The sequence below is a fragment of the Panthera onca genome, chromosome D1 (genome assembly GCF_046562875.1).
Source record: "Panthera onca isolate mPanOnc1 chromosome D1, mPanOnc1 haplotype 2, whole genome shotgun sequence".
In the NCBI taxonomy this organism is placed as follows: Eukaryota; Metazoa; Chordata; class Mammalia; order Carnivora; family Felidae; genus Panthera; species Panthera onca.
Window position 1 is genome coordinate 45998020 of NC_138348.1, and position 27039 is coordinate 46025058.

At 45.3% G+C, this 27039-nt stretch overlaps 1 protein-coding gene and 1 long non-coding RNA gene across 5 annotated transcripts in view; one reads left to right on the plus strand and one right to left on the minus strand.

Moving 5' to 3' along the window:
• Positions 1 to 27039, minus strand: part of TEAD1 (TEA domain transcription factor 1) — a 267977-nt gene that overhangs the window by 144887 nt on the left and 96051 nt on the right. The window lies entirely within an intron of this gene.
• The window catches only part of LOC144612936 (uncharacterized), a 39000-nt gene that overhangs the window by 4249 nt on the left and 7712 nt on the right, over positions 1 to 27039 (plus strand). The window contains exons 2-3 of one of the 2 annotated variants that reach the window (XR_013550150.2): positions 9086 to 9261; positions 12744 to 12902. This is a non-coding gene — a long non-coding RNA (uncharacterized LOC144612936). The remainder of the gene's footprint in view (positions 1 to 9085; positions 9262 to 12743; positions 12903 to 27039) is intronic. The other variant, XR_013550151.2, reaches the window with a different exon arrangement.

Below are 27039 nucleotides of genomic sequence, written 5' to 3' on the forward strand. Positions count from 1 at the left end.
TTCAGTACGTGTTGAAATGCAGACACACATTCTCACACACACACACACACACACACAGCTGTTGCCAACCTTAAGAGAGAAATACAGTATAGCCATAACCATAAAAAGGAATGAGAATGATTTATAGGAATTAAAGTTATAGAATCGGACATCTGATTGGGGGAAAAAAAAAGACATTCAGTCACCTTGATAATTATTGGAAAAACAGTCATCATTAAGTGTCTTTTTAAAAATAACTGCCCTGGGGCGCCTGGGTGGCTCAGTAGGTTAAGCGTCCGACTTCGCCTCAGGTCATGATCTCGAAGTCCGTGAGTTTGAGCCCCGCATCGGGCTCTGTGCTGACAGCTCGGAGCCTGGAGCCTGTTTCAGATTCTGTGTCTCCCTCTCTCCGACCCTCCCCCGTTCATGCTTTGTCTCTCTCTGTCTCAAAAATAAATAAACGTTAAAAAAAAATAAAAATAATTGTCCTGAGCTGAGTGTGTGATCGTTCACAACCCCCTCAAACAGCTCTGTGCCCCGATTCCTTATCTGTGAAATGAGGGTAACAATGTTGTGAAATTTAAATGCACTAATATCCATAAGGCATGTAGACTAGACCAATGCCTGGCACATTTCTTTTTTTTTTGTAATTTTTTAAAAGATTTTATTTTTAAGTAATCTCTACACCCAACGTAGGGTTCGAACCCACAACCCTGAGATCAAGCATCACATGCTCTACCGACTGCACCAGACATTGCGAACTTGAGAGCCAAGGTAGGCAGGTAGGTAAGCCAAGAAAAAAAAGGCCAGATCAGTCCGTATTCTTCATTTTCCCACCACACCTATTTAGACAGATTCCAACTCCCTCACAGATGAGGGGAGCCTAATGTGACACCTCAAACTTCCCCTGAATGAGTTATTAACAGATAGAGACCAAGTGTTCAAATCTTTCTACTTCAATACAGGACCGGCAAGCAGAATGCCAGATTTTTGTTTTGTTTTGTTTTTCAGGTGGGGAGGTAGGGAGAGGGGGAGAAAAAGGACCAAACAGTCCCCACACTGAGCCTAGATCAACACCGCCCCTGCTGCCCTTGTCGGTGGGAGAGTGGGACAGCACGGCCTGGAGACATCCGCCGTAAATCACCACCTCCACAGAAGTTCACGTTCCTTTTATGGCAACAGAGCAGTCAAGGTTTTATAACATTTGTACCAAAGGAGAAACAAGTGCTGATCTGGTGCCAAACTCCACTATAAATACAAAGTCGTTTTTTTGGTTTTTTTTAATTGGTAATTACAGATGAGAACTTTACACTTTTGGCATATGCATCGTAGTCATGCTTGGTTTACATATTTGAATAAATATACCCGCCACAGGTTCCAATTTTCTCCCTGCGTTCATGTGACCATAGGCACCGAGTTCCTACTCTGTGCAGAGGAGTCCCCTGGGGAGTGTGTTGGGAGGAGGTGGGGCAGGAGGCGCGCAGGCAGACAGCCAACCCCACACATCCCCCTGAAGGCCACCGCAGAACACCAAGCAAGCCCTGCCCTTAGGGAGCTTCCAGTCTAACTGAGGAAACAGAACACCAGCATACTACAAGTTAGAAGTCAATATAAGTGAATTCAAGACAGCTTACGAAAAGGTGTTAGAGAAGATGAGTACTCTGCAGGTCAGAAGGGAAGCCGGAGGGGTAGCCTAGGTGGCTCCATCGGTTGGGCAGCTGACTTTGGCTCAGATCACAATCTCACAGCTTGTGAGTTCGAGCCCCACGTCGGGCTCTGTGCTGACAGCTTAGAGCCTGGCGCCTGCTTCGGATTCTGTGTCTCCCTCTCTCTGCTCCTTCCCTGCTCATGCTCTTTCTCTCCCTCAAAAGTAAACATTGAAAAAAAGATAGAAGGGAAGATGGAGAAATCAAGGGAAGATAGAGTGGTCAGGAAAGGCATAGTGGAAACGGAACAGGAACCAGGAGTCTTCAAAGACAGGAAAAGCACGGATAGGCAGGGGGAGACAGACAGTCTAGAGGACAGGATGCATCGCCTCCAATCAGCAGCCAGCAGACTTCCACGGGGCTTCACATATGCCAATCACAGAGTGTAGGTGCGGAAGTCAAGTGTGGGGAAACAAAAAATACTGTGGTGAGGGCTGAGGCCACCAAGATGACTGTGGAAGATAAAAGTGGGAATAAAGGTAGAGTTTACATTTTATGCAAAAAAATTTAAGGCACACACACACACACACACACACACACACACACACACACGGCGGGGGAGGGAGAAGGAAGAGGAGGAAAAGAATTGCAATTTCTATGGCAGTAATAGAAATAGGCCATTAGGACTGAGTGGAAGGAATGGTAAGGAACATGGACAAGTGAAAGATGTCCCAGAGGGGAATGAAAGAGTCAGGGACTGAACAAATATCTCACAGGTGAATCAAATGGTAGGGCTAACTAGGAGGTTTCGAACATAAGGGGCTTGGAAAAACAGGAGATTGCACATGATGACACAAAAAAGAAAACAAGGAAGAGAAGTCGGTGGGTTCCATTTGGAGCCTGTGGAGCATTTTGCGGACAAAAGGACATCCATCTGGAAGGGAAACAGCGGTCCTTTGCATAAAGATAGTAGTAAAGTTGACCAAGTGGAGGAAATTCCCAGAAAGAGGAGAATAAAACCCTGAAGATAACCAGTGAGTGGAGTCGAGCAGAAAAAGGCCAGTAAAAGATGACCGAGAAAGCACCCGAGACATCAGGACTACACTGTGGAATTCACAAGAGAGGCAGTCAGGATGAGGGGACGGGTATCCCGGAAATCAAGAAGGCCAAGGAATGAGGGAAGGACACCAGTCCTGCCCACAGAGAGGTTCCCACCATCTCTGAGGACCCCGGCCGGACGACTGCATACACACGCCACAGCCAAACCTCAAACTGAACTGGGCTCTCTCCCCACACTCCGGGGATCAGCTGGGGGAAGAAGGACGGATGGGCACTGAGTTTAAGGAGAAAACAGGAGCCAGAGGCTGCGAACATGGTCACCTTCCTTCTCCAGGCCAACGGTGGTGAAGGATTAGAGCTTAAAATGTCACCACTAGAATACCGGTCTCTCCCCCTCACCGCAGCACTAGGTGGTAAGAATTACACTGTAGTCTCAAAACTTCCAAGAAGTCATTCATGTTGGCTGATAGATCAAGACTTACTAAACATCTTAAGCCCTCTACCTCTGTGTCTTTTCCTGGTACCCCAACGTAATACAAGAACTTCTCTCTAAAGGACAAAACTCAGGAAGACAAAACCATGCTGTTTGTGTAGGTCTCTTTTCAATTTAATTCAACAAATGCTGATCGCCTGCTATGTGCTATATCTCCATGCCCCCCTTTCAGGCTCCTGGTCTCAGTAAGTAGGTTGCTACCCTTCACTTGGCATTTGTAAGAGGTAAGATCAGGAAAGAAAAGCAGGGTGGTTTTTCTTTGCTCCAATATTCTGTCTTTGCTGAAATACATCCCCTCCCTGCCAAGTCTCTGTGTTATTAGGGAAATAAAAGGACCACCCTATACAGATAGGATTCTCAACTTAAGTATCGCAGGTTCTTGACATCTTCCAGAAATGAGCACCTCCAGGCCCCAGAGGTTCTCAACTCGACAGTGAATGAGAACTGCCTAGGCAGGTTTTTGGGAAAACAAAAAGCAAACAAAAACAAAACAAAAAAAAACAAACAAAAAACAATGCCCACTGCCTCATCAGAGAACGCATTCACACCGCCTGGGGTGAGGCTGCTGTCATTGTTTTTGTTTGTGTGCTTGTTTGAAAGCTTCTCAAATAATTCTAATATGCAGTCCGTGTGGAAACGGAGTGAACTAGCCCCCGGTCGCATGCTTCCCCCAGCTGAGTGTGCACACAGATCCTGGGACCTTGTTAACTGCAGGTTCCGATTCCACAGGTCTGCGGCAGGGCCTGAGAATACGCATTTCCCACGAGCTCCGGGATGATGTGAGGTCGCTGGTCCAGGGGGCACAGGTGGAGGAGCAGCAGAGGAGGGGCCAAGGCCTCTGTGCTTTTCATTAGCTCTCCAAGTGATTCTGATGCACCAAAGTTTAGTGGAAAGAGAAGGAATTTGCTTCGGGGTCAAACTGACCTGGGTTACAATCCTGACCCCGACACTTCGTAATGGTGACTCTGGCCAAATTACTGCTCCTCTTGTGACTTGCATCCTTGTACACAACATGAGCATTATGGATTCGAACCGTGTCCCCGAGAAAGTTATGTTGAAGTCCAAACGCTCGGCACCTCCGAATTTGGCCGTATTTGGAAAGAGGATGGAAGCAGATGTGATTCGTTAGCTGAGGTCATACCGGAGTAGAGGGAGCCCTTAACACAACGTGACCGGCGTCATTAAAAGAAGGTAAAGACAAACTAGGAGCAAACACCACGTGACAAGGGAGGTGGAGACGGAAATGATGCAGCTGCAAGACAAAAGAAGCCAGGGACTTACAGCTACACCAGAAGCTCAGAGGAAGGAGGGGACAGATTCTCTCGCAGAGTCTCAAGAGAGCTTGGCCATACGGACACCTTGACTTTACGCGGTCCGGCCTCCAAGCTGTGAGACAACAAATGTCTGTGGGTTGAAGCCGCCTTGCTCACAGTCCTTTGTTATGCAGGCTTGGCCAACTGACCCCATGCAGCACTGCCATCCACCTGACAGGGCTGCTAGGAGACTGGACCTGGCCACAGCAGAAGGTGCCTGCACCGAGGACCAGATTTCCTTTCCTCACGAGAAGTGCTAGGGAAAAGCACCGGGCGCTGGGCATCCCCCTTTCCAGGAAAAGTAACTGCCTGGAGACGCCTTCCAGCGCCTGGCCTCTCCCAGGGCTTTCACAGCCTGCCGTCCCGGCAGCGGGGCCCATTATGTGTCTGCACACCCGCTCGGGCACCCCCAGTGGGTTGTAGGAGCAGCCCTGCTCTGTCATGAGTGGGAACAATTACAGGCCTGGCTGGGTCCTGGCGGCCCATTCTGGCCCAGTGGGTTCTGACAGGCAGCCGCTGGGCCACGCGGCGGGGAAACTCAATGTCAGAGGGCCCTCCTGGAGGGGAACAATCAGCGCTGGGGCAGTATCCGCCCTGGCCCTAACCCAGAGAGGGCCTGTCACATGTCCTAAAGGGAGGATTGATTCTAAGCCCCAAATTTTGCAGGACACTCCCAACTCAGTGTACCTTGACTACCTATGAGAGGTGGCTTTTGTACTTTTACATATAGATGTAAAAGTAATAAACAAAGAATGTTTAAAAGTCAATTCCAACTCTGCAGAGAGCAGTTGGCTCTGATATATAAGCCACCACACCCTCAGCCCCATTCGGCCCCATTCACAGATAATCACAAAGGGACCACCATATGCATGAGGATACGGAGATGCATATGGCACAGATCAGGCCTAGAGAAGCTCATGGTCTGGCGGGAGAAGAAAAAATAATTGACAAGCATTTACTGGACGCTTAGAACATGCCGAGCGGATCGTACGTATTGTTCGTTTTACCAACACAGCAAACCCAGGATATTGAGACGAAGCAACGTTGCATGATCTATGCAGGGTCACACAGCTGATAAGTAGAAGAGGCACGATTTGAGCTACTGGTTCCAGGTCCTTCCCATCATCCCACAGCTGTTTCCCATCGGATTTGGCCAGAATAAACAAAACATAAGATGGGGTGGGATAGACCAAAGGTCATGGCCACTTCACTCCAAGAGCCCCAACAACGAAATGTCCGCTTCCGTCATCCTATACGGTCATCCCAAACCAATTCTTCAAAGTGGTGCAGTGCACATACACCTGGGATACCCTCAAGGCACAGCCTGTGTCCTGATTTTCCCAGTGAGCAAGGCTTCTGAACAGTTGCGGGGAACTCGCAATGAGAAATGAGGCCCCAGATGTTAGGCGCTCAGCAAGATTTCCATCTACCCCACTGCAACACAACCGCTGGGCTTGAATAAAGAAGGCATCTGAGTTCTCTTTGCATTCATATTCCACACCTGCATGCCTTTTCCCAACAAAGTCTTACCTCACCATGTCAGTGGGTGCCTAAAAATGCTTAAAAAAAAATGTAATGCACAATCGCTATATCTGCAATACTCATGAGAAAGGTCAACATCCTGCAAATTAATAAGGAATAATACTGTAACAGAAGAATTGGGGGAAATGTTAAATCGATGATTTATGAAAGAAATGGGAATACACTGTAAACATATACAATTATTTAAGCTCACCTGTAACCACAGAAGTACAAACTGAATTAACAAGAAGGTGTTTTCTACCTATCAGAAGAGCAAAGACATTTAAAAAATTAAACACCTGACACTGAGCATGGACTGGGGGGAATGAGCGTTCCACTTCGTTTTTAGTGAGGCGGACACAGGGAATTTGGCAATATTATCATATAGCTCTTAAAGAAAACAATCTACCCTTTATCTATCCCCTTCCACTTCTTGGAACTGGTCCTAAAGAAAGAATCGCATATATTACTCAAGAGCATTCACTTCAGTTACTTGCGGAAGGGAAAAACTACTCTCGCTGCTTTAAAAACACAAAACAAAACAAAAACAGGCAAATGCCTGAATAGAAGTATTTTACGTGCACAGATACATGCATATATTCGAGGTCATTTTTTAAATAGCTTTCTAGATTTTTCAATGATGTGCAAAAATCTAAACGTATATCGGCACAGAAAGAAAAACAGGACAAATACAGATGATAGGAGTTTGATTTCTTTTATGCTTTTCAATTATTTCTAATGTCAAAATAAGAAAAACAAAAAATGAGTGTGTACCTTAAATCTAAACATTTCCAATTATAACTTCCGCCATTTAAATTTTTTTTTAATGTTTATTTATTTCTGAGACAGAGACAGAGCATGAGTGGGGGAGGGGCAGAGACAGAGGGAGACACAGAATCCAAAGAAGGCTCCAGGGTCCGAGCTGTCGGCACAGAGCCCAACGTGGGGCTCGAACTCACGGACCGTGAGATCATGACCTGAGCCGAAGTCGGTCGCTCAACCAACTGAGCCAGCCAGGCGCCCCATATAACTTCCACTGTTTAAGATGCAGGGCACTAACACTTAAACATTTATCATGTTCCTGGCATGATCCTTGACTTTATGCTAAACATCTCATTTAATGTTCACAGCAACCATATGCATGCAGCACTACAGCTATTTTAAATATAGAGAGATCGAGAGCCTTGTCTGGAGTTGCTCAGCTAACAGCTAGGCTGTACATATCCAGGCCTGACGTTCTAAAGCCAGGACACTGTTTAATACAGCAATGCAGGGCAGGGGGGGTGGGGGGGGCTGAGAACCATCCTTATTTCCGTTTCAGTGCCCATCACAAGGGCATGAATATACATGGGCTTATATCAAAGGCAGCAATCTTTTTTTTTTTTTTTTTTTGGTAAAGCAGCAAGTTTTCAGATTTGCCTATATTTTTATGTCTGTGCCCAAACCTTTCTCCATGGCACATACAGCACATTTTAAAAGTTTTTCCCCTTTCCTTTCCTGGTTATTCTTGTAATACCCTTGGAACTGTGCCCCTTCCTCCCCAAATATGTGGAATCAGTGACAGCTGCCTGGAGAAAAAAAGGCCCAGAGCAGAGAAGCACTGTTTACCTACCAAACAAAGCCTGATCGAGATCTCCCTTAAAAATGCTCGCTCACTTTTGTCCGATTTCTGTACTCACCAAACAACTTTCCAATCAGTGAGGTGATCTCCAAGTGTTCCCCATGTACTTGGAGTAGTGTCCTGAGCACCTGCTCGACTCCCATCACCCTGCAGCCTGATCTCCCATTGGGGGCACCTCTAGACGATGCCCCCCCACCCTTAGTTTACAGGAACAGCAGAGTCCATGTCTAGCTTGTTTGTTCTTTTGGAATTCCTGCTAGTCCTTTAGCTTCAGGTTTCTGTAATTATACCCTATAGTACATGCAGAAATTTTAGTTCGACTTGCTTTGTGTACAATAAACATTTCACCTATGTTCTCCAAATAAATAAGGCTGCTTGCCTTGTGCTTGTTATTTTCTCCCTACGGTTATCTCTCTGTATTCTGCCTGTTACTAAAGAAACATTTTCCCCTATTCCATTTTAGTTTTTTTTTTTTTTAAGTTTATTTATTTTGAGAGAGAGAGAAAGCACAAGTCGGGGAGGGGCAGAGAGAAGATGAACCAGAATCCCAAGCAGGCTTTGTGCCATCGGCGCAGAGCACGACATGGGGCTTGAACCCACAAACTGTGAGATCATGACCCGAGCCGAGATCAAGAGTCGGACACTTAAATGACTGAGCCACCCAGGCGCCCCCATTATAGTTTTACTATAGGAAAAACTTGTGTTTCTAATGCAAGACAATAGATGCCTAGAGAACTGGCTTAAGTCAGTTCCAAATCTCAATCAAGAGGCCCTTTCCTTGAGGCTGACACCACCCACTGACTCCTATATGTCACAGACACATCTAAGATGCTCTGCTCCCACGCCCACCCACCTATAACCCGTCATTGTACAGGGCCAGGAAAAAGCCTGCTAATCAGGTATCCCAGTCACCAGAAACCTCTATAAGAAAGACCTGCCCACTCCTGAAACTGACGAGGCCCTTATCAGCACCTTCAAGAGATATCCCATTACTGCCAGAATCTTCCATCAGACCAGGAATTCATCTTCGAAAGCCTGATGCGTTGAGAGCAACTCACACCACAAGAAGGGGTCCCCCCCATGCTGATTACAAGGAATGCAGGAGACCAAAGTCTGGGAGACACCAGACATCTTCAGTTGATAAGGGTTTCTACAGAAGTCTCTACAGGAGACTCCCTGAGTTTGTGTTCTGAAAACACAGACCGAACTTGGGCTGTCCTCTGAAAGTGACAATGACGGAGGCCAAAGCTAGGCATTTCTGAGGCATGAACCCCACAAAACAGACCCAAGAGGAGAGCAGCCATCCCAGGAAAATCTTTATAGTATGTCCCAACACCCAGTCCATATCAGAAACCAAGGCATTCACACAAAGCCTACATGTAAGAATAATACTGCAATAAATATGTGCATGCAAATCTTTGTGTAGACTTATGTTTTCACTTCTCTTGGACAGAGATGTAGAAATGGAATTACTCTGCCTTTCACCTTTTGAGAAACTGCCAGACTGTCTTCCAAAGAGGCTGCACCATTTTACTTTCCCCACCCGCAGTGTATCAGGTTCCAGCTGTCCCCCGTCCTCGCCAGCACTTACTAGTGTTCGCCTTTCTGACCACAGTCCTCCTAGAGCAGGTATGAAGTGCTATCTCATTGTGGTTTTAATTTGCATTCTCCTAGTGGCTAGTGATGTTGAGCATCTATTCATGTGCTTTCTGGCCATTTATACACTTTCTCTGAAGACATGTCCATTAAGATCCACTGTCAAAATCAGTTAAGTTTGAACTAGTTAGTGAAGATATACAAATGGGCTTCTTTTTTTTTTTTTTTAATTTTTTTTTTTTTTTCCCAACGTTTTTAATTTATTTTTGGGACAGAGAGAGACAGAGCATGAACGGGGGAGGGGCAGAGAGAGAGGGAGACACAGAATCCGAAACAGGCTCCAGGCTCCGAGCCATCAGCCCAGAGCCATCAGCCCAGAGCCATCAGCCCAGAGCCTGACGCGGGGCTCGAACTCACGGACCGCGAGATCGTGACCTGGCTGAAGTCGGACGCTTAACCGACTGCGCCACCCAGGCGCCCCCAAATGGGCTTCTTTTGAAGTCCTGAGTGTCTGAGATGTTTTGATACTGGGGACATGAAAGGAGCAGAACCTAAGGGAAAATGAGAGTGTCCTCACCTCATTCCCCTTTTGCCACAGCTGAATCGAATTACATGAACGGTCTCTCCTCCCCAGCACAACTCAGGGATGTGGGCAATGTCATCCCCATTTTATAAATGAAGCTATTGTTTCATGAGCACTTACTGTGTCCAAGGGACATGGAGATAAAGACAACAGGCTAATAGCCCCCCACCCCCCAATTCACTGCCCCTTAATAGAGGAAACAAATCCCAAGAGGTAAGCTGACTTGCCCGCCCTCCCTCAACCTGGGTGGCAGAGTCCACATCTTAATGTCTGAGCCCTGGTGTCACAGTCCCCACAGGCCGGGAGCACAAAACCCCGGTTCTCGCCCTGCTTTGAAAAAGGTCCACTGACGATGGGGGGGGTCCTGGAGGGGCAGCAGGGCCCCTCTCTGGGTGCAGGCTCAGCAGGTGCCTCTGTAGGGGTGGGGGCTAACGCAGGGGGCCGTGGGGCTGGCCTTCCCCACACCCAGTCACCGGACAGATCCCCTCCGGCGGTAATTAGCTGAAACCTGTAGCACGCGCACACACATACACCACCTCCACTTAAGACTGGAAGCGGTCACCAGCAATGATGGGTTTAAATAGCAGAGCAAGAGCTTCAACAGCCCTGGCCTGACAGAGGCTGCAAAGCAGCTGGAGGCCACAGCCCCCCACAGGGGTGGCATCTGCTCCTGCGAGCCTGCGGGGTGGGGGCAGTGTCTGTGCACCAGCTGAGACCCAGGAGGGTCCGACTAGGGCGATGCCTGTGTCGGCCCAGCTGAGCCCGCTGCACATCCCAACCCGGCTCGGGCCTCCCGATGCCATGTGCAGCTCTCACTACACACCCACGCTGCAGAAGAGCTGCCCAGGGGACTCTCCGCCCGCATCTGTCGGAGCTAATTATCAACCTGGCTGCACAGCCATCTGGAGGGCGATGTCAAGTGTGATGGCACATTCAGCAGGATTCTGAGTTCCCACCTCCCACCTACTGTGAGCCAAACCCCCCTGTCTGCTCCCCCACCTCTCAAGGCATTCAAACGATGCTACCTGCACACCCAAAACTTGAACTTGGGTGGCCTCGGAAATCAAGAAATAACGTAAGTTGTAGAGTCTCCGTCAGCAATGCCAGTAAGAATGATACGGGCCATCACTCCCCGAGAGCTCACTATGCTGGCCAAGGACCCGATACGAGTCACCCACTTAACAGGCAAAACCACTCCATGAGGCTGGTTTCAAGACTCCCATTTTACAGACAGAAAACTAAAGCTTAGAGATGGCCAAGTCCTATAGCTAGAAATGCTAATGCTAGATCTTTCTAATCCTAAAGTGAATGCGCATCTAGGCTGTAATGCAAACTGGCGTGGCAAAAATCTCAATTTATCATGGTTGGGACTCAATTACGTTAAAGTGGTTTACAATGGATTTTAGTCCCTGCTTAAGGACGTAGCTAAACTCGCTCAAACAGGCTTGGTCTAAAATGCCTTTTTTTTAATGTTTATTTTTGACAGGGAGAGAGACAGAGTATGGGTGCCCCATCAAAGGCCTTCTTTTTAAATGCACAATTTACATACCTGTGTTTTACTGCTCATTGAATTTTACCTGATGCTTTTTACAGTGGTCAGCCCTGAGATTCTGTTTTCTTAGTACCCATCTCATGACCTGGCACGGGACAGCCCCTCAAAAAAGCCTGCTTAGTTCTTACTTTAAATATTGGCTTGAGGGGCACCTGGGTGGCTCAGTCAAACGTCTGACTCTTGGTTTCAGCTCAGGTTACGATCTCACAGTTTGTGAGTTTGAGCCCCACATCGAGCTCTGTGCTCACAGCACAGAGCCTGCTTGGGATTCTCTGCCTCCCTCCCTTTCTGCTCCTTCCCCGTACATGCGTGCTCTCTCTCAGTCTCTCTAAAAATAAATAAACAAACATTTAAAACAAAAAATATATGTATAAATATTGATTTGGTCTTGATGTTTTCTTCACAACTCTGGTAAAAGAATCCATTTTCACATTTGATATGTCTGTCTACACTACACATTTTGTAATGTTCATTTATTCATTTTGAGAGAGAGAGAGAGAGAGAGTGCACGTGAGCTGGGGAGAAGCAGAGACAGAGAGGGAGAGAGAGAATCCCAAGCAGGCTCCACACTGTCAGCTCTAGCCCACAAACCATGAGATCACGACCTGAGCTGAAATCAAGAGTCTGACACTTAACTGAGCCACTCAGGCGCCTCTGCATTACCTTTTTTAAAGTGCTTCCTTTTTGCATCTTCTCAAATAAACCTTATGGATATATGTAAAAATTTAAATATTTATTAATAATATTACTCAGCAAAGTTAATTTACTCAGCAAAGTTAATTTACCACTATGGTCTTCTGTAAGTCATCAGGCTTGTTAAAGATACTTAGAAAATATTTGCTACTCCTTTTAGAATTATAATTCTCATCCCCCAAATTGGCTAACACTTAAAATGATCCCATTTACTTAAAAGTCTAGGTTTTACAGCCTCAGTATTTTTTTCCAAAGAACATAAATATTTTATAAAAATAAATTGCTGGGGCACCTGGGTGTCTCTGTTGATTCAGCGTCTGACTCTTGATTTTGGGCTCAGATCATGATCGCAGGGTTTGTGAGTTCGAGCCCTGAGTTGGGCTCCGTGCTGACAGTGCAGAGGCTGATAGGAATTCTCTCTCCCCCTCTCAATGCTCCTCTCAATGTCCCTCCCCACCCCTCCCACACCACCCCTGGGTGCCCATGTGCTCTCTCTCAAGATAAATAAATACATTTGAAAATAAATTAATAAATTAATAAATTAATTAATTGTATATATGCCTTAGTGTCAAGGTCAATGTGAAGTCTGTTGGCTTTTTTTCCTCCATTTTTAAATCAGACTTCAGCCCAGTAAAGTGTAAGAAAGCTGCAAACTATGATCAGCTCACTCTTCCCTTTCCTTTTCAGAGACTGGAAACAAAAGACATGCTTTCAAGCTCTTCGAGACCTCAAAAAAATTTCAATTTATTTAGTCCAAAGAAAAATGACTTCCTTCAACACCAACAAAAACTCATGTATTTTGGAATTGTATTTTATCTGGAACTTCAGATGTGTAAACGGTGTCCGGTAAGTCATTCCTCTAAAGCTTAATAAGAAACATTTGGAACTGTCCCTCGAACCAGGTATTATCACACAGGGGTTGAAAACACGTACAGATAATCACAACACTTCCCTCCCCTTGTTTAGGAGGAATGCGTCATTCAAATGGAGAAGACAGAAAGGAGAGAAAAAGGCAAAGATCCTATAAAGTGTTGCTGAGTCCTGGTAGCAACGACTTTTTATTCTAAATGACATGCACACCTCAAGTCCCACAGCCCACCTCTGCAGGCGAGGTGACAGAACAGGACCCCAGGCCAGCTTTTGGCGTGATCTCCACCAACTGCCAGTGACTCCTAAAACCCCATCAGATCAGGGGCACCTGGGTGGCTCAGCAGGGTTAAGTGTCCAACGCTTGATTACGGCTCAGGTCATGACTGCACGGTTTATGGGATGGATCTCTGTGTCGGGCTCCATGCTGAGCATGGAACGTGCTTAAGATTCTCTCTCTCTCTCTCTCTCTCTCTCTCTCTCTCTCTCTCATCCCCTCTGCCCCTCCCCTGCCCTCGTACATGCACATGTACATGCATACACTCTCTCTCAAAACCAAAAATAAAATAAAACTTCATCAGCTCAGTATAACACTGTATGTTAACCATACTGTAATTTAAAACAACAGAACAGGGGCGCCTGGGTGGCTCAGTCGGTTAAGCAACCGACCGTGACTCAGATCATGATCTCACAGTGTGTGGGTTCGAGCCCTGCGTCAGGCTCTGTGCTGACAGCTCAGAACCTGGAGCCTGCTTCGGATTCTGTGTCTCCCTCTCTCTCTGCCCCTCTCCAACTTGTGCTCTGTCTCTCTCTGTCTCTGTCTCTGTCTCTCTCTCTCTCAAAAATAAATAAACAACAAAAAAAAAAGAAAACAGAACAAAATCCTTATCAGATCACATCCCCACCCTGCTCAATACCCTCTCCAAAGGCCTCCTGGGTCCTTACAGAGGCCCCTCCACAAGCTCTACTCCCTGACCTCACTGGCTCCGCTTCCACACTCTCCCTCCTCGCTGACGTGGCTCCAGCCACACTGGTCCTCACGGCTCCTCAAACGCACCGGGCACACCAGGGCTTGACGTGTGCGTCGCCTGAGGCCTGGGATCCTCTTCCCCTAAAACGTCTGCTTGGCCTATCCCCTCAAACCCTTACCCAGGTGTGAATCCTCTCCCCACGCCCCCTCCCATCCTCCCTTCTCACCTTATTTTCCACTTTCCCACTGTCACCATCCGACATCCTTATGTCTCTTCCTTATCGTCTACTGCCCGCACTAGACGAAAGCCCCAGGAGGTCAGGAACTCCTGTTGTCTCTCGCTCAATGAAAACCCCCAGTGCCTACAACAGCATCTGACGTGTCAGTTGGGACTCAATAAATACCTGTTGAGTGAAGGCAGCACTGTGAATGATTACCCCACATTCCAGAAGCAAGCAAAATCTGGCCAGATACTACTAAGACTGTCATGTATAGAATACAATTATGGCATGGGATATACCTATACAAGAAAAATTAGTCTTGGGGCGCCTGGGTGGCTCAGTTGGTTGAGCGTGCAACTTCGGCTCAGGTCATGATCTCACGGTTCAAGAGTTTGAGCCCCGCATCAGGCTCTGCTGTCAGTGCAGATGCTGTCCCTCCCTCTCTGCCCCTCACCTACCCGTGCTCTCTCCCTCTCTCTAAGATAAATCAATAAACTTAAAAAAAAAAATTAGTCTTTACCTGCAATTCGAATTTAAAAGAGTGCTCTGTATTTTTGTTTGCCAAATCTGGCAACCCTACTCCTCACTCCAAAATGGTCAAATCCAAGCCATCCAGGTCACCTGGGCAAGGCAGATGTTCAAGGACACAGTGAGAAGACCAAATGAGAAGCCATCTCCTGTCCTCGGACCTTCTTCGCTCAGGCCCCATGGAGATCTGGGTTCTTCCAGCTTTGCGTAGAAATGCGGGCCCATGCAGGCTGAGGAGTCCCCCGGACAGAGCTCTCATCACCTCCTCAACTCTCAAAAAGGAACACCTTCTCTTCCTAAACCCCTATTTGGCCTCGTCTCAGAGAGGCCCAGATGCTCACGTCCCTCCCACCCTCCTCTGTAACATACTTCCAGGAAACACACTTCTAGGTTTCTCTTGTGCTGGGCCTTCCAACGTGGGAGATCCCTGAGGCTTCTGTTATGCAGACCAAATCTCAAAGGATGGAGATCTGTAAGTCCCTGGCACCCAAATCACATGGGTCATGGGGTGTAGGGGAGGTGGGACCACTTCGGGGGGTACATTAAGAACTGAGCCCAAAGTGAAAGCACAGAGAAGAAGATCACATATCCTGGTTTGCCTGAAAGGTCTCAGTTTATTTCTGTTTCCCTGGTGTTATTCTTAATACTGCCCCATTTTATTCTCTCAAGTGTTTTAGTTCGGACATTCAAATACATGGCATCTTAGGCAACGGGGAATGACCTCTGCACCCTGGAACCCGGGATCAGTGGGACGGGAGGGAACAGCCATGTAGGAGCAGCTGCGACCACGCCTGGCCAGCTGGCCCCCAGAACTGGAACTGGGGAAAGAGCATCTCTGGGCCAGCTTCAAGTATAAAAACCAAGGACACCAGACCCCTCCAGTTCAGGGTTCTAGAAGAGCAGGCAGAAGAGGCCCTTGCCTTCCCCTCAGCTCCCCTCCCACCCCGGTCAGCACAGAGCACATTCAGGCCCACACGTCCCCCGCGGCGCCCAGGCTCAGGCTACCAGGAGCCCAGTCCTGGTTCAGAGAGAGGGCAGGCCCTGCTTCTGACAGGTCACGCTTACTGTCCCTGGGCTCTCCGGGCCAGCCCCAAGAGAGCAAGCTGAAGCAGACTCTGAAAGGAGGCACTTCTACCCCACAGGAGCCACAGTTAAGGGTGGGGGGCTGATTCCTTGCAACGCAAAGGACCGCAAGGGTCCCAGCAATGCTCCCCGGGAGCCTGGGAGGAAGGAAATCACACATCAGATCCAGACCAGATCTGGTTTAGGTTAAACGAAGGAGCTGAACAAGGATCAGGGTCTAACCCATTAACTCACCCTAGGGAGCCACAGAGTAGAACGTGTCTACAGACTCAGCACCCCATGAACCCACAGGAAAAGTACCCATCAACACACCGAGAAGAGACAAACTTCAAGACTTCAACATACTTAGTACAATAAACACGCAGGCATTCGAGCTCCCCGGCTCCAGCACTTGTAAGGTTTCACGTGACAAGCAGGATGCTCAGTAAGAAGACGGACACACAAGCGTGAGCTGGGGCCTGACTCTTACGGCTGCAATGGTTCTCACCGAGACCTTCCTTTCTTTAGTCCTTTCTCCTCTCTGTCTCCTGCACAAGCTCATTCACTTCTAAGGCTTTAACTCCAAACCTTGAGATGCTGTCCCTCCAAACTGTTCTCAACCCAGGACGCTGAACTTCCACGTGCCTGCTGGTCCTCTCCCCCCGGAGAACCCCAAAGCCCTGCCAGCTCCATACAGCTCAGACGCAGGACTCCAATTCTGCCCCACAGAATCTGCTTTTCCATGTGTCTGTAAATGCGCTGCTGTCCACACAGATGAAACACCTCCATCTCTTCTCTTGCCACCAAGCCCTAGAGAGCCTTCTGATCCCTCCTATATGCCATCTGGATGCCTGATCGCTATTATCCCGACCTAACCCACCCTGGCCTCTCGCTGTCACTGCCACAGCCCCTGACATAGGTGAAGCCATCCTCCTTTCCTACAGGAGTGCTGCAGTGACCTCCACCTCCTTGTGGGTCACTCCTCAGGCTTCCAGAATAATTCTTCAACACTAGCTGAGTATCCAAAAAAGTGATGACTCCTGTCCCTCTTCCAGAAATGTGCTACTCACACAGACAAGCTGATCTTCAGGGTTCAAATGCAATCACCTGCCATGTTACTCAAACTCATCCTCCTTTTCCCAGTTCATTAGCCATTCTGTCCGTGTTTGTCGGCACCCAGCCCTCCAGGCTCCCCAGTGTTCCTGAAAACACTTGTCTTCACACCTCTCCCTCTCTCAACTGCGTCCATTCCCGAGAGGCAGTTCGGTCTAGTGGTTAAGACTAAGAGCAAACTGTCTTAGCAGCCAGGTGGCCATGGGGGACATTCTGAGTCTTGGCTCTGCCACTCCGTACCGCGTGAGCCTGGGTGCCAGCGTGTGGCTAAACATCTGAAAAGTAGCTCACTTGGTTTTCCCCCAACACTGAAATAGGAACTTCCCTCCATAGGTAAATCCTTGGGGGAAAAAATTCCGTGAGACATGTTGGGAAATAAACCCATCTTAGCGGAGAACCTTCCCGCCCAGTTGGCACATGTTTTCCAAGTTCTAAAGGAGGAACCGCTGGTAACTAGCATGGCGATCTATGGTGCTGTCGAGCTTCTGCAGGGACTGACTTCCAGAGTATGAGGACTGGGCTCTGCCCTTCTCCTCTCGAGGGGTTCCGACACTCAGGCCCAAAGGCAGCCTGCCAAGAGCAAAGCTGTTCTCCGGGGACTGACTGGGAAACTGAGGTTCCCCAGACACTGCCTAGAAAAATATACAGGCCCAGAACTAAAACCCTGGTCTTTGCCATGCTTACTGCGATTTAAAAAGAAAACACGCACATCTGGCTTAGTAACTCCTGGACACAAAAACCCTGGCCTTTAACACACAAGTGGTGATTATTCTTTTAAGAGGAACATCTGGTTTAGTTCGACCAGATTTGAGCCCTAAGTTTGACCACCATTTTAAGGGTAACTAAATTCAAATCTACCTAAGAGTTTGGGAGGGCCGATTCTATGCCAGGCAGTTGCACCATGTAACTTCACTCGACCTCTCCATTAGCTCTCCTAAATCAGCATTTAGCTCCCAGCCTAGAGCTCTACAGATTTCTTCTACCCGCTCCATCACCCAGGATCAGAATTAATTGCTAGGTTCACCTGCTTTCTCAGCATTGTCCTCTCAATTCCATCTTTGCTACTGTAAAAGTAGCAAGAAAAGTAGGAAGGAAATTATCACAATGGTAGCTAACATTTATTGACCATTTTCAATGGGCCACGTAGGATGCTAAGTATATACATTTACCAACCAGCTTTATTGAGATATAATGTATATATCATATAACTCACTGATTTAAAGTGTACAACTCAATGATTTTTAGTATATTCAGAATATGTATGTATGTAGACTATCTGTGTGTGTATATATGTATGCGTATATATACACATGCACATGCATATATAACATATATTAATATATGTAATATATAATACATATTAATCATCCCAGAAAGAAACCCCATATTCATTAACAGTAATTGCCCAATTTCTTTCAAATCCTCCAGGCCTAAGTAACGACTAATCTATTTCCTATCTTTAAAGACTGGCCTATTCTGAGTATTACACACAACTGGAATCATACAATATATAGTCTTGTAACTGCACTCTGTCACTCAGCATAATGTTTTCAAGAGTTGTTCATGTTGTAGTATGTACTGGCAATTCATGCCTTCTTATCACCAAATTATAATCCATTGATTGGATATATCACATTTTATTCATGCCCATATTTATTTATGTCCATCCACTGATGGACCTTTGGGGTCCTTCCACTGTTGAGACTATTATGAATAATGCTGCTATAAATATTCATTCACAAGTTTTTATAGGGATATCTGCTTTCATTTCTCTTAGTTTTATACCTATGTGTAAAATTGCTGGGTCTTCTGATAATGCTATGTCGAACCTTTTGAGTATCTGTTAGACTGTTCTCCAGAGTGGCTGTGCCATTTTATATTCCGACTAATAATACATAAGGATTCCCACTTCTCCACATCCATGGCAATACTTGTTATCAGTCTTTTTGATTATAGCCATCCTAGTGGATATGAAGTGGTATCTCACCATGGTTTTAATTTGCATTTCCAAGATGCCAAATGATGCTGAGCATCTTTACAATGTGCTATTGGCGACCTGTATATTTTCTCAAAAGAAATGCTTATTCAGGTTCTTTGTCTACATTTTAATTGGATTACTTACGTTCTTTATCAGAGTTGCAAGAGTTCTTTCTATATTCTACATACAAGTCCCATATTAGATTTATGGCTTAAAAATATTTTTCTCCTATTCTCCAGGTTGTTATTTTATTTTCCTGATGGTATCCTTTGAAGCACAAAAGTTTGTAATTTTGATGAAGTATCAATTTATTTTTACTTTTATTACTCATGCTTTCGGTGTCATATTCAAGAAGGCTTTACCTAACCCCAGATCATAGAAAGACTTATTCCTATATTTTCTTCTAGGGTCTTATAGTTTTAGCTTTTAAATTTACGTCTAGTATCTATTTTTAGTTAGTTATGGTGTAGGTTGTGGAGAAAGGGTTCAAATTCATTCCTGACATGTGGATACCCAGTAGTCCCAGCACCATTTATCGAAAAACCTATTGCTCCCCTCTTTGAATTAGCTTGGCACATTTGTTGACAATCAATTGACCATAAATATGCAGGATTTTGTTTCTGGACTCTTGTTTCTATTCCCAAGATACATGTCTAACTTTATACAAGTACCACACCATCTTGATTCAGACTGTATCTTTGTAGTAAGTTGTGAAATCAGGAAGCATGAGTCCTCCAACTCTGTTCTTCTTCTCCAAGTTATGTCCTGGCTATTCTGAATCCCCTTAATCTCCATATGACTTTTAGGATCAGCTTGTCAATTTCTACTAAGAAGTCCGCTGGAGTTTTAATAGGGATTACATTGAATCTGTAGATCAATTTGGGGATGACGGCTGTAACACTATTAACTCTTCTGATCTGTGAATACAGAATGTCTTTTGATTTATTTCAGGTCTTTTACAATGTCTTTCAACAATGTTTTGTAGTTTGGGGAGTAAAAGTGGCACACGTGTCTATTTTAATTTATTCATGAGTTATGTTATCCTTTTTATAATGCTGTAAACAGAACTACTTTCTTTTTTTTTTTGTTTGTTTTTTTGTTTTTTTGTTTTTTATTTATTTTTGGGACAGAGAGAGACAGAGCATGAACGGGGGAGGGGCAGAGAGAGAGGGAGACACAGAATCGGAAACAGGCTCCAGGCTCCGAGCCATCAGCCCAGAGCCTGACGCGGGGCTCGAACTCACGGACCGCGAGATCGTAACCTGGCTGAAGTCGGACGCTCAACCGACTGCGCCACCCAGGCGCCCCCAGAACTACTTTCTTAATTTCATTTTTAGACTGTTCATTACAAATGTACAGAAATATAATTACCTTGGTGTATTGATCTCATATCTTGCAACCTTACCAAATCCTTTATTAGCTTTAATAATTTTTTTTATATAAAATATCAGAAAGAGATAATCTTACTTCTTCCTTTTTTAATACAGATGCCTTTTGTTTCATTTTCTTGACTAATTGCCCTGGCTAGAACCTCTAACACAACGTTGAATAGAAGGAGTGAAAGCAAACATCCTTGTCTTATTCCTGATCTTAGGAGGAAAGCATTCAGTGTTTTACTATTAAGTAAACATCATATTACTATGATGCTGGCTGTAGATTTTTTACCAATGCCCCGTATCAGGGACGAAGTTCTCTTCTGAGGCTAGTATGGTAGGCACATAGGAGTTTGTTTCTATCAAGATGAGGTGTGGATTTTGTCAAATGCCTTTTCTCCATCTATTGAGATGATCATGTGTTTTTTGTTCTTTATTCTATTGATAAAGTATATTACGTTAAATTCCAATTTTAAACTAACCTTGCATTCCTGGGGTAAATCCACTTAGTCATGGTGAGTAATTCTTTTTATATGTTGCAGGATTTAGTCTATGAGCATTTTGTTGAGAACTTTTATATCTGTATTCATAAGAGGTTTTGGTCGATAGTTTTCTTGTTATGTCTTTGCCTGATTTTGTGGTCAAGATAATACTTCTCTCTAAGAATGAGTTGGGCATGTGAAGCATTTTACCACATTATCTCATTTAACCCTCATATCAACCTTGTAAGATAGGTGCTAATATTAGCCCCATTTATCAGATGAGGAAATGGAGGTTCAAGAATACTAACATATCCATGGTTACACATCGGCAGAGCCAGGACTTAAGCCCAGAGAGCCCCCACTCCTGACTCCATGCCCTTAACAACTACGATGAACTTACTTCTATGGGCTGACAAACCCCCATATAAATCAGCCACTAACAAGATTAGTGGTAGGTTAAATCTACGCTAACCAGATTTTGTGACCTGGTCACAAAGGTCTGGTAACCTGCCCTAACTGAAATTAACAACCTTCTAAACTCCACAGCAGTAGCTTGCTTAGTTCACTGTTTCACTCAAATGAATCTTTGAGGATCAACAATGTCATCTTAGGATAATCTGTGGAAGTCACATTCAGACAGGTTAAACCAAATCCACAGTCAACCTGAAAAGAGTAAGGCACACACATATGTATGCATAGACACCACTTAGGACATGTCAAATAAGCTTACAAACACACTGTAGCAGGTATGTCCAAAGGGGAAAAATTGTCAAAGACTAGCTTTCTAGGAATATGTTTTACTATAGTTATAAAAATCAAATCAGGATGGGAGGAAGGTGGGTTCAGTCACCACAATAGCCAAATCAGGCTCAGCCATCCTTTCTAGCCACTGAATATCCTATATGGGCAGAATCATGGTGATATGGGCACAAAATTGTAAACTAAGAAAAGGTATTCCCATTCTCATTGACCCAGGCACAGGGTCAATGTGGTCAGAACAGAAAAACACAGACATGGGGATGGGGTGCTATGGGTTCCACCATAAATTCTGCTTTACCAGGAGGTTACCTCAAAATAAGGTATCCTAACGGAAAGCCCTCTGGGCTCTGTGCCCCAGTGTCTCATCCATGAAATTCTAACTGTTGCCTTCATTATTTCATTAGAATGTTGCACATGTGATAACAATGCAGGGAAAAAATGCCTGCTAGAGATGGAAAGGTGGAATTATTATTACCAACAATTTTCACCAATCCACACATTTTTTGAGGGCCTTGTGTGTGCCAGGCACTATGCTAACTGCTAAAGATGCAGACGTGCTGATGACACTGCCCTGCCCCCCGAGGACATGGAGACACAAACAGTGTAAAAACAACTGCGCCTGAAAGGCTCTGACAGTTAAATAACTTAATTAAAAAAAAAAAAAAGTGTGCGCGCGCACACACGCACACACATGTGCGCGCGCGCGCACGCACACACACACACACACACAAAGGAGCAACTATCTCTGCTTGTGGAGTTTAAGGAAGGATTCGGAGAAAAGGAGAGTATTTTGTACAGGGTCTTAAAGAACCTGTAGGAGTTTGCCAGCCAGATAATAGGATAAAGAGGATCCCAGACACCAGGAAAGCACATTCTCCCCTTTTCGTTGTTTACTTGGAACCAAAACTCTCTCCCAAACCAGGCAGGCAGCAGTTTAGGGACACGGAGTCCAGAGGACCTCAGGTTACAGTTCTGTCAAGCCTCAGAGGCAGCAGACAAGTGGCGGTTGAGACTCCGGTGCTGGCGTCAGACCGATAGGGGCTCATACCTCCGATCCAGGAGTTACAAGTCGCATGACCCTGAGCCATTTACTTAACCTTTCCGGGCCTTCGTGTCCTCATCTGTGACACGGCAATGATAATAGTAGCTATTCATAAGAGCTGTCGTGAGGCTTAGGTGAGTTGATGTTAAGCGTCTAGAATAGTACCTGGCACACAGCAAGCCCTGGCTAGTGTTCATCATCGTTATTGTGAATCCCTATTGCAATGCCTGCCCCGGTCAGCCCAGGCCTCACTCAGATCCGTCCATCTCAAAAGTGCCCTACCCCAGTGCACGCAGTCATCCCACCTGGCAAATCCCTTCACCTAACAACTGTTTGCGGTTGCTGTCTCAGGACACACAAGGCACTGAGAGAATGCTTCCTAATACACGTGGCTTACGATCCAAGTAACCCAAATAGCATCTTCCATAAGCAGGATCGTATCGCCACTGCATTCTGTGTGTTGCTGTGATACAGCAAATACAAAGGCACATCGAAGTACAGAGACTGCAGAAACAGTTGAATAAACATGCAATCCGATACCTCACATCTGGCCATGTCATCAGCCCCAATACCTTACTCACCATCAAATAGGGTTAAAGCTGTGGCTACTTTATAGGTACAAATGTCTTTATCGAGACATTAACGTGCGCCGAACCTCTCTCAATAAAAGCAGCCATAAACAACAATCTCTTCTAAGCTGTCACGGAAGCTACTGTGTTTGTAATAGAACCATTCATCTGAGAGACAGTTGCCAAAGCCTGTCTCAACACAATGGCAAGCTAGTCACAGAGCCAAGGCAGATCCAGGGAAGAGGGCAGACACAGAGTAATTGGGACCTTTTCTAAATGGCTGGGGGGGAGAAAAAAAAAAAACCCTCAGCTTATTAACATATGTTAAATATTACCCCAGATGCTGCAAAGCATTTCCTCCATAGCATTCTCTTATAAGGTAGCCTAAAAGTTCCTCTGGCCTTTGCAAAAGGAACAATGTCTATGGAAATTTTCAGCTAATGACCAATTTCATTGCCTGTGATGAAAAGGCTGTAATGCTATTAAAAAAAAAATTTTTTTTAAATAAATTGAATGTCGTGGGCAGCACGTTTCAACGTCACACCTTTCAGACTGTGCTCTGAAAAGCTAAGAAAGAGGGGACTACAATGATACAGAAAGAGGCTTGAAAGAAATAATATCCTTACAGGCTTTGAAGAGTGAATTTGATTTTATTATTTACCTGGATTTGAAGCATTTGAGAGAAGGGAAGGTGGGCAGACAGAATAATCTGCAGTTTATGCACAAAAGGTAAATATCAAGCAAATGAAACCTACCTGTTATTAATTCAAATGATTACATCAAATGAGAATGTATACTACACCATAGTCTCGAGAGCATTTTCATACTCTAAAAGTCACCTAGCTCTGCCAAAAGGCAATGCAAACACAAGACTATTTGCTAGGAATCTGTTACAAAAAATAACACGATCATAAAAAAAAAAAAAAATTAAAAAAATTTTTTTAGCAGTTTTATTTACTTTTTGAGAGAGAGAGAGAGAGAGAGAGAGAGAGAGAACATGAACAGGAGAGGGGCAGAGAGAGAGGGAAAGAGAGAATTAAGCAGGCTCCGCGGTGTCAGTGTAGAGCCCGATGTGGGGCTTGATCTCACAAACTGTGAAATCATGACCTGAGCCGAAATCAAGAGTCAGACGCTTAACCGAACGAGCCACCCAGGCACCCTTTAAAAAAAAAAAAAAAAAAACTTTTTTAAAGAGAGGCCCCCTCCCAGCCCTCCAAAATAAAACATGTCCGCTACTCCTGTCAAGTTTGAGTTAAATGATAAGCACTGGTGCGGCAGGGGTTATGGTGTGTTAACTCCCATTAATATTGTTGTGTCCCTTTGCTGTGAGCGTGCAGACATTAGAAGAATGGATTCGAATGCTTTTCTCTACCTCTCCCATAGCCATTTTACCATAATAGACGAATGTCAGAATAATTCCACTGTTGGTCTGGACAGCTGACTGACAGATCCAACTGGCCAGGGCACCTGTTGAACTCCCAGACCGATGTCCTGAAGTCTATAATAAGAACACTCTGTCCTGCTTCCTGCCCCAGCACCACCACTCTCTGACCACCTGTCCCTCAAGACTGTTGCCCTGAAGAGTTCAGTGGCACCAGCTTCCCTTCCACTCACCAAGACCCTGCAAAGCCCACCCCACCCCCCACACCTCCAACCGAATCCCTAATGAACGTCACACCAAAGTGGACCTAGGCAATATGGTTTGCTTCTAATTCTTGGTACTTTCCACATTCTCCTTTAATGAGTATTCCTTACTCAGAACCAGAGGGACAAAATAAACTTGATATAATTATTTTTTCCTGCAATTCCAAAAGCAACATATGTTCGCTATTAAAGAAACTCCATTAATACTGCAATATATAGGGGAAAAGGAGTAAGTCTCCTATAATCCAACCCCTGTGGCAACCACTATTCCTATGTTGTAAATTCCTGCAGATTATTTCTATGATCCTGACCACGTGATACATTTATGTATTTAAATTTACAGAGTTGAACATTCTCTAAGACGGCACCTTTACTAAAGAGATCAGCAGAACACAACCATAATAATAATTATTGAAATGACCACTGTACGTCCTATCAGTGGAGAGGGATACAAATAAGTAATGATAGTAAGAACTTACAGACAAGCTCCCAAGTGACAGGCAAGGCCACAGCCACGGGAGCGTGGAGCTAAAGCTCTAGAAGTCAGTGTGGGAAGAACAAAAAGACTTGTAATCCACGGTTGTGCCTACAACACCCAAGTGCGTCCAAGCCCTCTCCCCCTGGAGGCTGTACAGGGCCACTTGTCTGGGGCTGCCCAGCCTCTGCGGTGCAACAGGCTCCCAGTGGTCCCCCGCACTGTATGTGACTCTGACCTGGACAAGTTTGCCCCAATCTCCCCTCTCCGACCCCTTCTTTGGCAGAAACCCTGAAGGGGGAGGGGGGAGTTCAACCCTCCCTTAACAAAACACCCCTCTACCTAGGACAGGGAAGCTTAATCCTGTGTGACAACTCCAAAACATTCCTACCTACCTTTCCAACAGGCCCTAAGGGGGCTTAACCTCACAAAAGTACTCTTTTTAGGATTCAGTTCAAAGCACTTTCTCATCTGCAATTGGATTTCTCTCAGCATTGTTGAAAGGCAGGGAGAGATATGTGGATTTCCTCATCCCATTCTACAGATGATAGTGACAAAGTACAGAAAGCTAATACAGCTGTCCAAAGACACATCACAAATAGGAATAGTATGGGAACGGCCAGAGAAGTTGGGAGGAAGGAAGTAGGAACTGTTAGCATCTTCTTGTGACCCTAAATGTTCCTTCTACCCCACCACTCTGCCACCTGCTTTTTACTATGTCCATACCATGTATTCACTTATACCTAACTCATTCCATTCACATCCATGGGGTCATGTCCTCAAAGAATTTCTCCCAATATCTGGTTACTCTGGCACATTTATTTACAAATTCACACTTCACTACTATGCACTTCAACATTAAAGTGATTAATGAACCCAGTGCTGATGAGGTTCCCCATGTTTTACTTCCTCTTCACCAATGGTCATCACCCACGCTCGTATCAGTTGACCACATTCATGGCCACACCTCGAAACTCATCCCTCGAAATCTCTCCACCTCTAATCTCAGATGCTGCCTCTCCCATGCATGACCACAGCCTCCTACCCTGCCTCTTCTCCTAATTAACAGAGGCTCTGGGCAGTACATGCCATGACGTAGCCCCTCCAGCTTCCCCTTGTCCCTTTCTTTCCCAACCTAGGCTGGTACAACCATGTGATCACCAGCACCTTGGTGTCTCAGGTCCCAACTTTGACAACTGTCAAAATATGGATGAACCAATAATCCTCTGGTGAAAAAAAAATACATGTATCACAAAATCACGCCAGTGGGCTTCCCAAAAAGTACTGCTCTCTACCTATACATGAATTAACTCAAAATTGATTATAAGCTTAAATATAAAATATAAAACTATACACCTTTTTGAACAAAACATCGGAGAAAATCTTCAGGATCTAGGGCTAGGCAATGAGTCCTTAGACTGGCCATCAGAAGTATAATCCATAAAAGGGAAAATTAATAAATTGGATCTCATCAAAATTAAAAACTTTTAATGTGGGATCCCATGTGAAGAAAATGAAAAGAAAAGCAATAGACAAGGAGCCAATATTTGCAAACCACATATGCAACAAAGGAGTCGTATTTAGAATAAACTCCCTAAACTCAACAGTAAAAATATAAAGAATCCAATTAGAAAATGGACAAAGGACATGAGCAGACATTTCACTGAAGAGAATATACAGATGGCTAATAAGCACATGAAAAGATGCTCTACATCATTAGTCACTAGGGAAATGCAAATTACAACCCACATGAGATACGACCACATACCTCTCAGAATGGCTAAAATAAACAAGGGACAACATCAAATGCTGGTGAGGATGCAGACAACCTAGATCGCAGGGGAAAACGTGAAGCTGCTCTGGAAAACAGGGGACCGGTTAAAAACAACAACAACAACAA